At 41.7% G+C, this 11,600-nt stretch overlaps 1 long non-coding RNA gene across 1 annotated transcript; it reads left to right on the top strand.

Annotated features, from left to right (window-relative positions):
* The first annotated feature begins 505 nt into the window (after nt 1-505).
* LOC109551522 (uncharacterized) lies at nt 506-11,330 on the top strand. The gene is made up of 3 exons (XR_002178301.3): nt 506-601; nt 8,557-8,619; nt 10,607-11,330. It is a non-coding gene; the product is annotated as an uncharacterized lncRNA (long non-coding RNA).
* The last annotated feature ends 270 nt before the right edge of the window (nt 11,331-11,600 follow it).

Here is an 11,600-nt window from a genome sequence, read left to right as displayed (position 1 = left end):
AAGGTGAATAACATCTTGGTATTATTATCAAAAGAGCTTTGACCTTGTGGGTCCCCTGAAAGGTTGCAGGGATGCTTGGCACACACTTTGAGAACCACTGGATAGTTTGTCCATCCCTTTGCATCCTGATTCTTGGTTTTCATATGGACAGGATTTTATGTAGAGATATACTGGAATATTTTTCTTTGTGGACAAAATTTACCAATAGTGGTTCTTAATACTGCTTTTAAGAACGTTTAAAAAGAAACATGTTGTTGAAGCTGCATATGAATAGTCGTCTTCTGCAAAAGTTTGTGTGTTAAATAATCTTCATGAATTGAATTTAGTCTCATGTTTATTCTTTCTAGGCAACATTTTATTTCAAAAAGCCTGCACCTTACGGGAATAAAAAAAGGAATCTAGGAATTGGTATGTGGTGGTGGTAGCAGAAGGTGTGACACTGACTATCTGGGGACACGATTCACTTTGGGAAACGGGCAGCTTTGATGAGTCACTGGGGATGGTGTGTCCTGTAGAGCAGCTGAATTCAGCTTGTCAAATAAATGTCAGATACTGATGAGTGTCCCTTATGGAGTGTGCACTGAAGATTATGTATCAAAAGGTAAAAGAAGCCTGTCATTGATCTTGTGGATAATATAAAGATTGTGTGAGAACAAGTACGTGTGTGTGTGTGTGTGTGTGTGTGTGTGTGTGTGTGTTGAAGGGTGGTGATGTAGTGGTATGCAGTACTGTGACATATTCACAGATAAGACCTTGCAAAGTGGGACGTATGGGTTACATCTCTGTGTAATTTGCTGTTCACAGTTATGTCTGCCCCACCGTAGTCCATAAATGTCTGGAAAGGGTTAAAAAACCTAAATTCCATGTTCCCTCACTGAAAGCGGGGCTGTGTGTCTGAAGATAAAGTCCTGAAGCAACATAAAGGGAGTCAGTGATCTTTGTGAAGTGGGGGAGGTTATTTTTTAAATTACAATAAACATTTTACAGAGTGAACATTGTAGGATAATGAACTTCCTTAAATTCCAACATGCCATGGATTTGTATAGTTGCAGATTAGAAATAACAACACATGCAGCTCTAGAAAACCCAGCACAATACTCAAAGTGTACGCAATGAGTTAACTGTGTGAAAAATCTCTGTACCCATTGAGTTACTTGCCCAAGGAAATGACTATTTCAGTCCAGAAGAGCATAGAGGGTAGACCAAGATAATGGGGAGTTAAAATGACAACAGAAAATGAGGATGCAGTTAGGACCCAGCTGAAGACTTAATCATTCTTGGGTAAGGATTTTGCCAATGGCATAGTGCAATATACTTTTTTTTTTTTTTTTTTTTTTTTTTTTTTCGGTACGCGGGCCTCTCACTGCTGTGGTCTCTCTTGCTGCGGAGCACAGGCTCCGGACGCACAGGCTCAGCGGCCATGGCTCACGGGCCCAGCCGCTCCGCGGCATGTGGGATCTTCCCGGACCGGGGCACGAACCCGTGTCCCCTGCATCGGCAGGCGGACTGCCAACCACTGCGCCACCAGGGAAGCCCGCAATATACTTTTAAACTTAACAGTTTGTATTGAATGTGGATTATCAACCGTTACTCACTTCCGTTCAGTTTATCCAGTACACACTACTTGGTTCACGTAATGCATTAGATATGGGGGACAAAGGTGCATCAGATGTCCCTCCTGCCCTCAGGGAGTGCAGGTGCAGTAGAAAGGAAGGACTACAAGGCAGTGCAGTGCTACAGCAGTGGGAAGCTCAGAAAGGTCAGAAAGTAAAGGAGCTACCTGGTTCAGCTTGGAGTTAGGCTGGCAGACAAGTGGGGAGAACTGGAGGGAGGATGGCCAGACTGAGGGACAGTGGGTACAGTCAGCTGGGGTGTGGACAGTCTGCTGGGGCTTTTACTGCAAGTAAGTTAAGCTGCTGGTGCCTACGGTATGGAGCAGTAGAAGGAGTGGAGGGTGTGTGGGGCAAAATCGGCAGGATAACTGGGACATGTGGCTGGGGGATAGGTAGGAAGGGGCTTCCTGGGGGCCTGGGGAGTCTAGCTTGTGTGCCTGGCTGAATACTGACGATGCAACAGGAGGAGGCAAGGAAAACGGAGCAGGAACAGGGGAATGTGATCATTATTTTGGTGTGTTTACGCAGATTTGTGATAAAGTAACTCTTTTGATTCCTTACATAAAAGTTAACTAAAAACAGATCTGAAAATCAAATATGATGAAGTCAAACCAGAGGCGCCTCTGTTAATAAGGTAGCATTATTCCCAGAGAATTAAATTTCTAAAAGTATTTAATGCTACTTACCTTTGAGATACGATGCTTGATATTTCTAGGATGTAATTCTTTTGTTTTTTTTTCTCTTTCTCAACTGAATACAGTCAATCAAGGTTAAAATCTAGTGAATAAAGAACCAAACTTTTAGCAGGCCTGGCAATCTTCATCTTTATCTCTATTGTATTAAGTATATGAGAATTAATTTATGTATCACTATCAAGGGTATCTATTTTCATCTGTATTTTAAAGTTTATTTATTATTCTTTCATTCATTTGCAGTAAGGAGAACACTTCATTTTTTTCTTTCTGAACACTGCCTTGCTTAGGTATTCTTTTTTAAAAAGAAATTATATATTACACATATATATTTATATAGATACAGGTAACATCCTCTATGTACCTAATCTCATTTCCCTCCTTTTTGCCCCTGAGATAACCACTGTCCTTAAGTTCATGTTTTTGTTTCCCTTGTACATTTTTATACTTTAACAACAAATCCTTGTATGCACGCTTATTATTATTATTTTTTGCTTTATATAAACGCTATGGCATTGGGCCTACCCGTCTGTAAGTTGCTTTTCTTACTCAAATATTGTATTTCTGATATTGGTCTATATTAACCCATGTAGTTTATTCATATTGACTGCTGTATAATATTCCATTATATGAATATACTAAAATGTTTTTATACATCTAATTTCAGTACTCTTTCCAAGTTTTAGTATTTTTAAATAGTAAATAGCTATATTTGAACATTACAAAATTAGCCTTAATGAGCATTCTGGTATGCATTTCTTTATACACGTGGGCTAGAGTTTCTCTAGGGCATACCTCTAGGTGTTGTATTGCTGAGCTTAGGATACAAGCATCCTCGACTTGACTCAGTATCACCACATCAGCTCTAATGTGGTTGACCTAGTTATACTCCCACCGGAAATGTATGAGAGTCCTCTTGCACTTAGAATGGTCAAATATTAATATTTTACCAGTCTGATGGCCATGAAAGCTTACTGATTCTTCACCTATTCTTTCCTGCTCCTTCAAGCAGCTTTTGTCCATTCAAAAAAGTTTTTTTTCCATCTGAAGAGAAAAACACACACAGAACAAACAATGCAGGCTAGTATGTTTTCAAAACTGACACTTTCTCTCACTGCTAAATGCAGTGTTCATCTTAGTGTTCCAATGCTATACAATGCATTCTTTTATGACCGATTATTGAAATAATATGTCTTTGTGGGTACAAATAGCTACCTTCCAATGAGGCTTTTGCATACTTCCAAAAGATGGGAAAATGTATTCTGCAACCCCTGCCTTCAGCTAAATATATGTATAAGCCTTTCTTGAAGCATCATTTACTGCAACTAATTTAAGCTAGGATATATTGTGCAAAGTTGGAGAACAATAAAATATTCAGGAATCTGTTTTATAGTAAGTTGAATAACTGTAATTAAGAAGGGTTTTGAAAATATAACGGCCTCAAAGCACAACAAATGGCTACTGAATGATAACCAAACAAACTGGAGGCAGCTACATTCAGAGTAACAACAGCTACATCAGCGGCATAGCAAGTAAATGTTCCTAAAAGAAGAGGGGGCTATTTCTGGTAACTTTGGGCTGTAAAAAAATCTTTAGGTCAGACAATAAGGAAAAGGACCTTTGGTGAGGAAGTATTTGTTGTTCGCTTCCCCCAAGCTAAAGTTGTATACATGGGTAACAATTTACCAGCAGTTGCATATTTAATTCCAAGAAAAAAAAAATCACAAGCATTAAATGTATACACATGGAAGATACCTGCATAATTACCTGCACAGGAAATAAGCTGATTTAAAGCAAAAAGTAAAAACCTTAAAATAGTAAAAAATAACTACTGGGCATTTAATTAATTGCCTTTTCTAAAAGAAAGGCAGAATTAAACATTAAACAGTAATGTAATTCTATTCCTTGTTAAATATTTCAGTAAAAGAAACTATAATTTATAAAATAAAAAGCAAGATGAATACCCTGAAGTAGTTACAGTAGTTATGTGGTGTTCACCACCAGCCCTACCAATATCATTACATAATTCACACATATGCAAACACATAATCTAATATACCAACGTCATTACTGCACACATGCACGTGTACACATACACACACACATGTACACCAATGTACCATGATATTTTGGAGGGAAAAAGGAAATAGATGCACAAATTCTCACACTACAAGACTGATACAGCTAGAATGGTGAGCTAGTTTATTCAATTACCATTGTGTATCCACTAATACATTACACAACTTACTTCAGACCATTTTTTAAAAATTGCTAATTAAGTTTCATTTCTTGATATTTCATCCATGTTTCAATCTGCTTATCTTATTATCCACCCTTCTTCCTCCCCCCTGCTTGTATCATCCATCTAAAATTATTTTTTTAAATAATCATTATACTTTTATAATATTATACTTTTTATTTTCTATCATGGTACATTTAAGTCAAGTTCTAGCCTTACTAGGAAGAGATTTAATATTTTCAAGGTCAAAAATATTGCCTGGTATGCTAATGTGAAATCTATGTCATAATGCTCAAAAATACCTTCTTTCAATTAAAAAAATTGAATCTAGTGGTTTAAATTCAAAATGAAAATGAAATGTCTTCCATGGACCCTTCACATATGATATTTTAAATATACATATATTTTATCCACAAAGAATTTTTATATATGGTTATGACAGAACAGTTTTGTCTAACTTAGCTAAAGTCCTACTGGTCAATCAAGTTTCTGTAACTAGGTGTGCTTTAGAATAATTTGTGTAGCATTCATAAATGTATTAAATACACACATATACATATGCATTTATATATGTACATATCTATGAATCTGCAGCCTATGGCCCAAATTAAATGTTTCTATAAGAGTTCCTTATGTGGAAGAAAATGATATTATTCCTTGTTTCTCTTTTAGACTTCATGAAATGTACAAAACAAAAAGTTACCAAAGTTTCTCATATAATTAAAATAATAATATGTTTCTAAAACAGCTCTAATTTGAAAAATGTATACTGTTTATAAACTTTAAGATCTGTTTTTACACGAAATTGAAGAGCTAAAAACCTAACCCCCAGAAGAGAGAAAAGAGACTAAAAACTAAAGGATGAGGAAACAGAGTTACAAAAATACCCAATTGTGTAATTTGAGAGACTGCCATGAAAATCAAGTGAAACCAGGAAAATCCACAGAGAAGCCTTTAGAAAAGATGAAAACATCCCAGCAGATGAAAATTGACCACAGTACTAATATAGCTTAAGCTTGAGAGCCTCCACTTGCAGGGATCTCAGTGAGTTCCAGAGCAGCAGGGTGTTCCAATTGCCTAAATGGGTCTCTGAAAAAGGGGAGTCAAATTTCCAGGTCTCTGGTAATTTGCTGTGATTTCTTTTCTGATTCTAATAAATCTTCACTTTTTTCTTAATTCTGTATTCATAATTTTGTGTCCTTTTACTGACTGGGCTTGCCAAATGCAGTTGTTAGATGTATTAGACTGCTAGGGATGTGTCAACTGAAAAAAAACATCGCACAACCTAAGAGCTGGGAGTTATGTTTCATTTAGGGACCTTACTGAGGACTATAGCTTGGGATACAGCCTCTCAGCTCTGAGGAACTGTTCCCAAGAGGTAAGGGAGGAGCATATATGTAGGAGTTTTTGCTGGAAAAACAAACAAACAAACCCGAAAAGCCATTTAGTCAAGCATAAAAAGATTACTGCTAATCACAAAAACCAGACATCTCAAGTTAACAATTTTAGTGCTTCCCTATGTATGGGAAGATGCAAGCATCTGGGCTCATTGAAATTATTCCCCTGGTATGAATCTTAACTGTCTAGGGGCAGTATTCTGTTTTTCTCCATCCTGAATTCCCCTCAGGGCGACCCATAGAGGGTAGCTGCAGTGGCCGGTGGTTTGATGGCAGGCAACATTCATTGTTTACTGACATGGCAGGCAGCATTCTTTGTCTACAGATGCCATAACGAATACCGCAGACCGGGGTGAGACCGGGTGGCTTAAACAACGAAAAATTGTTTCCTATAGTTCTGGAGGCTGAACGTCTACGATCAAGGTGTTGGCAGCATTAGCTGTTTCTGAGGCCTCTCTTCCTTGGTTTGTAGATGGCCTTCTTCTCCCTCTGTCTATGCATGGCCTTCCCTCTGCACATGGCTGTGTCCAAATTCCCTCTTCTTATAAGGACAAGTCCTTTGCGTTAGGGGCCCTCCCAAAGACCTCATTTTAACTTAATTACCTCTTCAAACACCCTGCCTCCATCTGAGGTCACATTCTGAGGTACTGGGGGTTAGAACTTCAACATATGAATTTGGGGGGACACAATTCGGCCCCAAACACCAGATTTAACAAATAAAACTACAGAACTCCCAGTTAAATGTGAATTTCAGGTAAACAGTGAGTGGTTTTTTTTTTTAGTATTTGTATGTCCCATGAAGTATTTGGGACATAAAAAAATCATTCATTATTTTCTGAAATTCACATTTAACTAGGAGTCCTGTAGTTTACTTGGCAACCCTATCCACATTACATAGGCTTCAGGCAGGGAGAAGTATTCAATGAAGAAGAAATACTCAATGAGGAAAACCTAAGGAATCATTAGAATGCTTTTACTTTAGAATAGAAAGAAACTTCAAGGAACCTCAAGTGTAATCCCTTTGTCTAGAACTCAGCACCTTGGAGGCCCAGGGTTACACCAAGGCTGGGAGTCCTGAGGCTTCACTCACACCCCAGGCCAAGTCCTTCGTGTGCTGAGAAAGTTAGTGGAACCTCTATCTGCGTGATCCCTCCAGGACAGCTTCCAAAAGCAAGCTGAGTCAACAGGGGTGGGTTTGGCTCTCGCCTTGTCTGCTCTCACACTGACACACCACAGCATCCCTGGCCCTATCTGACTGTGCACCCATCTCCCCACCCCTAGCTGGAATACACTCTGGGATCTCCCCAGGCCCCTGAGATCCGCTATACTTGAAAGAGGCTGTGGAGGACTGGTTCTGGGTTGCTGTTTCCACCACAGCAGTTCTTCAGTTTTAGAGCCCTTTGAGAATTCAGTGAAAGCTATGGATCTTGCAGCCCCCAAAACTCACAAATGCACCAAGACAATTGTGCGTCTAAATTTAGGCAAATTATAGCACCCCCGAAGCCCCAGTTTTGGACACACAGGTTAAGCACCTCTGCATTATGCCGTGCTTACACACAGGTTGGTTGCTGCCCCACCAAAACAGTGAAGTGTGTGTGTGTCCCAAGGAGCCCAGGACATTCACCCCCAGGATGGGGTGTGTCTCGGAACACAACACAGTCATGGAGGTGGGGAAGCATTACAAGGCACTTCTGGAGCTACTAAGTTGCATTTTTAATAAAGGCAATTCTTAAGAAACCGGAGAAGTTCTCTAATGAGCTTCAGGCATCAAGAAGGGCTGACTGGGAAAAATCTCCGTGTGGAGAAGTTTCCCGGTACTGCTGAAAGCACATCATGTCAGGAAGCCCCCATGCAGGCTGCTGCTAATAACGAGAAGGACGGCAAGCATTCAGCGCGTGCTTGTAATGTGAGGCACCATGCAGCGTACGTTGACATCACCTCTGCGAGGCAGGTACTACTATCATCGTCTTTATTCAAGTGGGACGATGGAGGCTGAGAGTTTAAACAACCTGCTCGAAGTCCAGCAGGTCGGTTCCTGGGAGGGTATGAAGCCACCTTACTGTGCGCTGGCTTCCATGAGCAACCCCCATTGTCCTTGGAAGGAGCGGTTACAGCTGCCTGGGTTTTGGACAGCAGGCTGCCGTGTCTGCTCTGCCCACTTGCCACCCTCCTTTTTTGTCCTCTCGGCAAACATCTGGCAGGGGGAAAACTCCAGTGGGTGCTTTAGGGCTTAGTTCTCAGAGCATTTGGGAGGAGGTTTAGGGAGATGCTCCAAAGCCTGGTCCAAACAGAAGAGTTTGGGTCTACTTCTTAGAAGGTACGTGGAATTGACACAGTTTCTTTTCCTCCATAATTTTCTTCAACTAAAAAAAGAGATGTGTGTGACTGTCTCAGTGACAGATGTGAGTGAACAAGCCCTAACATTTCATGACCATTTTTTAAAAGAAAATCACATACATCCCATCCTTTGGAGCAGTGACCTAAACCAGCTGTTTAGGAGATAGAACATACTAAGTGAACTGTGAGTTGGCTTGATCATCTAGACAACAATGTGAGCCAGCAGTAAGGCAGCCTCACCGAGCTAACCCATTTTTCATCTTTCTCTCTCCTCCCAGGCAACAACCTCACATAACTGGCTCCTCCCCTACCAGGGTGCTCTGCAAGGATTCCTGCCTTGTGTAAGCAACAGAAAAACCCAACCTCTACTTGGGGTCCTCACATTAAAAAAACACAAAACAAAACAAGTTTTAAACCTCCTCTGTCCTTCGGGGAATTCTCTGGTTAAAACACTCTGCTTATGATCATTCCAGTGTACACATGGTGAATTTAAACTATTGTGAGTTTAATGTGGTCTAATGAGCTTTGCTTAGGAAAAAACTGGTCTTGGGTCACAGAACCACATTCATTGCTGTCACCAGCCAGCTTTTAATTACATGCTTTTGATTACCAGGGCAACGAGGGGAGAGACTGGGTCCTCTGGGTGACCTCATCGCCACCAATGGAAAAACAAGGAAAATAACAGGCATTCCATCTTAGATGGAGCATTACTTTTATCCAGTAGGACAGCACAAGAATGACTTTTTCTTGATAATGTTGCTGGATGGCAACTGTTTCCTAATTGACTCCTGTCAATTAGTGAACCACTTGAGAAGAGACTAAATTCTCTTCTTTGTAATTCTTTGCTCTGGTAACACACATACAACACACACACACAAACACACACACATGCACGCACTCACATTCCACACTACCTAATACACTACATTATGCTAAATTACGATTTCTTCTTCCTTAAACCCACTGACATAGAAATTGCAAATGTTTCAGGAAAGAAACAGGCAACTTAGAAGCTTCAATGGATCAGGTGTAGGGAAAAAGATTTTAATCTCTAGGGCAGCAAGGATTTGCCTTGGACACTGAGATCACAGTTGGCCAACTGGAAGGACTAAGTTTTGACAGCAGAAGCAGTAGAGAGCTCTGGATTCAGAGGAAAGGCAAAAGCCCCAGTTTGTCAGAAGGTCTATGGGGTCCAGGAAGCGAGAGTACCCAGCGCAGCCAGGCTGCCGGTGCCCTGCCCACACCCCTGTACCTCTGCCACCTCAGCACACACTGGCCAGACATCCACAGGCCAAGAGAACTTGTATTTCTTTTTCTGAAATGATCTCTAAGTAAGTGAAGCCTGCTTTGCCCACCTATGAAACAGGCCAGAAGTGCCGAGAAATAACACCCCCTAAGAGCAACTCTTACCCAATGACCGACCAGAGCTGGTACACATGTCAGGTAGCCGAGCTTCCTAAAATGATGCCCAGCCGCTTTGTAAAACAACAGTGTTTATTATTGTTTCTCATGACTCTGCGGGGGAGGAATTCAGGCAGGGCTCAGCCGGGCGGTCTTCAGCTCTAGACGGCCTTGGGGCCCTCGTTCCATAGCCTTCAGCTGGCAGGTACAGGGCTGCAAGGCCAAGCAGGCCTCCTTTAAGTGTCTGGCACTTGGATACTCCTCTGAGTGGCTTCTTTCTCATTATTTAGCAGATGAGCCTAGATTCTTTACAGGATGGCAGCTGGCTTCTCAGAGAGCATGAAAATCGAGGTTTCTGGGTCTCTTACTGGGTCAGAACTTGCCTGGCCTCACTTCTACTACCTTTTATCGATAAAAGTAAGTCACCAGCCAGCCCCAGTCTGAGGGGAGGAAAAAGAGACCCCACCTTTCATTGCGAGGGAAGGGGAGGCCTGCAGGGCTGGGAGGCCATCTTCCACGGGTGTGAATGTCTAGCTCCCTCACCTGTCTGAGCTGCAGGTCGTCAGGCTGGGTGACGGGCAGGTGACTCCGCAGCTTGAGTAAGAGTGTGGGAACTCACATGCCCCCCTTAACTGCATTTCCTGGGATCACCTCCCAAGTAAACCACTTGAACTCAGTGCCTTTGCTCAGGGTCTGCTTCTGGGGGAACTCGAACCTACACACTGGGGATGGAGGATACCGAAGGCATAAATACCAAGTGCTCCTATTTCCAGCTGGAAGCTGAGTGGGAATAGGGGGCAGATAAGAGAAACTTAGAACAATTTTCTCTTTCCCCCTAGTTTACAGCCTTAGGATAAACCCAGCAGGTAAGGGTGAGGAACTTAAAAGAAGAAACATTACCTGTGTCTCCTTGTCTCCCTGTGACAGCATCCCAGGCACCGGAACGCTGGCAGCATCCTCTCCACAACCAGCCCTGGAAACGGCACCGTGAGTCACTCTAAAAAGCCGTGCAGATTCACTACAAGCCCTGCTCTTATGTATCTTTGGGTTGAAAAAACGTGTCTCCTGGGATTTCCCTGGTGGCGCCGTGGTTAAGAATCCGCCTGCCAATGCAGGGGACACGGGTTCGATCCCTGGTCTGGGAAGATCTCACACACCATGAAGCAACAGCCCGTGCACCACAACTACTGAAGCCTGCGTGCCTACAGCCCGTGCTCCGCAACAAGAGACGCCACCGCAATGCGAAGCCCACGCGCCGCTAATAAGAGTAGCCCCCCGCTCGCCGCAACTAGAGAAAGCCCTTGCATAGCAACGAAGACCCAACGCAGCCAAAAATAAATTAATTAATTAACAAAACAAAACAAAACAAAAACTTGTCTCCTGTCCAGAGCACAGTGACTAATAACTTAGATGTGTGATCCTTATGACAGGGGCTTCTTTTATTGTTTTAATCTCTGAATTGGGAAATTTAAATAAGACCCAATTGTACTATGCTTAAGAAATTGTTGTATTTTTCATATTTGAACGAAGTTTTATATAAGAAATGAACCTCAATCTTAAGTAAACTGGCTCTGAGTAGATTCGGATGTTAGCTCTCAGGGACTTTGTTCAGTCCCCAGCTGTGTTTTCAGGGCTAGAGCCAGGTGCTAACACAGAGTAGGCCCTCAATAAATACTTGCTGGGTAAATGAACCCCTGTATTTTGGGGAGGGGTGGCTAATGACACAGATAACACTTCTTTAGTTCCTTATCACTCCCCTCATCATTTTCCAGATAATATAGTAGGGAATAAAGGTGTGCGAAATAGGAATAATTATTTTCTGGTACTGATGGGTGACAAAGTAGAGAAAAAATGGACATCTACATTATTGAGAGACAGGAAATAAACGATTACATATTAAATGTAAAAAGTTTGAAAGTAA

Source organism: Tursiops truncatus, chromosome 10 (genome assembly GCF_011762595.2).
Source record: "Tursiops truncatus isolate mTurTru1 chromosome 10, mTurTru1.mat.Y, whole genome shotgun sequence".
Lineage (NCBI taxonomy): Eukaryota > Metazoa > Chordata > Mammalia > Artiodactyla > Delphinidae > Tursiops > Tursiops truncatus.
This window is presented reverse-complemented; position numbering and strand designations above follow the sequence as displayed.